Below are 2,258 nucleotides of genomic sequence, written 5' to 3' on the forward strand. Positions count from 1 at the left end.
CCCACCCTCTCCCCCACTATTTTTCCCCTTCTTCTCCCCCATGGTCCTCTGTTAAGTTCCTCCTAATCCTCTTATACGTGCAAACATATGGTATCTGTCCTTCTCTGCCTGACTTATTTTACTCAGCATAACACCCTCTAGTTCCATCCATGTTGCTACACATGGCCAGATTTCATTGTTTCTCATTGCCATGTAGTATTCCATGGTATAGATAAACCACATCTTCTTGATCCATTCATCTGTTGATGGACACTTAGGCTCTTTCCATGTTTTAGCTATTGTGGAGAGTGCTGCTATGAACATTGGGGTACATGTGCTCCTATGCATCAGCATTTCTGTATCCCTTGGGTAAATTCCTAGCAGTGCTATTGCTGGGTCATAGGGGAGTTCTATTGTTAGTTTCCTGAGGAACCTCCACACTGTTTTCCAGAGGGGCTGTACCAGTTTACATTCCCACCAACAGTGTAGGAGGGTGCCCGTTTCTCCACATCCTCGCCAGCATCTAGAGTTCTCTGATTTGCTCATGTTAGCCACTCTGACTGGTGTGAGGTGGTATCTCAGTGTGGTTTTGATTTGTATTTCCCTGATGAGGAGGGATGCTGAGCATCGTTCCATGTGTCTGTTGGCCATCTGGATGTCCTCTTTGGAGAAGTGTCTGTTCATCTCTTCTGCCCATTTCTTCACTGGGTTGTTTGTTTTTTGGGTGTGGAGTTTAGTGAGTTCCTTATAGATTTTGGATACTGGCCCTTTATCTGATACGTCATTTGCAACTATCTTTTCCCATTCCGTCGGTTGCCTATTAGTTTTATGGATTGTTTCCTTTGCTGTGCAGAAGCTTTTATTCTTGATGAGGTCCCAATAGTTCATTTTTGCTCTTGGTTCCCTTGTCTTTGGGGATGTGTCAAGTAAGAAATTGCTGCGGTTGAGGTCAAAGAGATTGTTTCCTTAAGCAACACACTCTTAATACCTATGGACCAAAGTAGACTTTGAACAGAAATTAGAAAATACTTTGAATTAAATAATAATAACGATGGTGTGGTGTATTAAAACTCAGGGAATGTAGCTGACGTGGTGTTTAGAGGGATATTTATGTCCTTAAACACATGTATAAGGGGAAAATAGCTGAAATTAATTATCTAAGATTTCAGCCAAGAAATTAGAAGAGGAAGGGCACCTGGGTAGTTCAGTCTGTTAAGCATCTGACTCTTGGTTTCAGCTCAGGTCATGATCTCATGGTTTGTGAGTTCAAGCCCTGTGTCAGGCTTTGCACTGATAGCGCAGAGCCTGCTTGGGATTCTCTGTCTCCCCATCTCTCTGTTCCTCCCCTGCTTGTGTTCTCTCTCTCTCTCTCTCTCAAAATAAATAAACTTAAAAATAATTTGAAAGTAAAAAGAAATCAGAACAGGATATCAAACTCAAAGTGCCAAAAGCTGGTAATTTGTAACAATTAATTAAACTGATAAACCTAGTAACTAAAAAGAGAGAAAACACCAGTTTTAGGAATAAAGTTCCTGCCATCATTAAAAAGAGAATAAGGGGTTATTATGAATAATTTTATCCCAATAAATTTGAAATTTAGATGAGACTGACAAATTCCTTGAAAAATACAAGTTACTAAAACTGACTATAGAAGAAATAGAAAATTTAAATATTTATTTATTTATAAGTTTCTTTGAGCTGTCTGCAGAAAGCCCAATGTAGGGCTTGAACCCATGAACCATGAAATCATGACCTGAGCTGAAGTTGGATGCTCAATCGACTGAGCCATCTAGGTGCTCCAATTCTATATTTATTTTTAAAATAGAATCTACTATTAAAATGTCTTTCCTCTTCTACTCCCTCCCCACCAAAAAACAAAAACAGAAACAAACAAAACCAGAACCAGATTGCTTCACTGGTGAATGGTTTTAATCATTTAAAGATGAAATAACACCTAAAATAATTCTTCTAGAGAATAAAAAATAGGGATACTTCCCACCTTGTTTTGTAAAGCTAGCAGAATTTTGGTACCCAAATCCTGACAGGGATGTTAAAAAAGGGGTGCTGGGCATATAAGAGGGCAATTTCTCTCATTAATATAGATTTTAAAATCCTAAATATAATGTTAGAAATTAAATTCAATGTAAGATAAAAAGATAATAGCACAACCAAACTGGGTTTATTTCAGGAATACAAGTTTGGTTTAGCATTTAATAATTAATGAATGTAATTCACCACATTAACAAAGATAATAATATGTGGTATGGGTAATAGAAAAG

The sequence above is a fragment of the Crocuta crocuta genome, unplaced genomic scaffold (genome assembly GCF_008692635.1).
Source record: "Crocuta crocuta isolate KB4526 unplaced genomic scaffold, BGI_CrCroc_1.0 scaffold3, whole genome shotgun sequence".
In the NCBI taxonomy this organism is placed as follows: domain Eukaryota; kingdom Metazoa; phylum Chordata; class Mammalia; order Carnivora; family Hyaenidae; genus Crocuta; species Crocuta crocuta.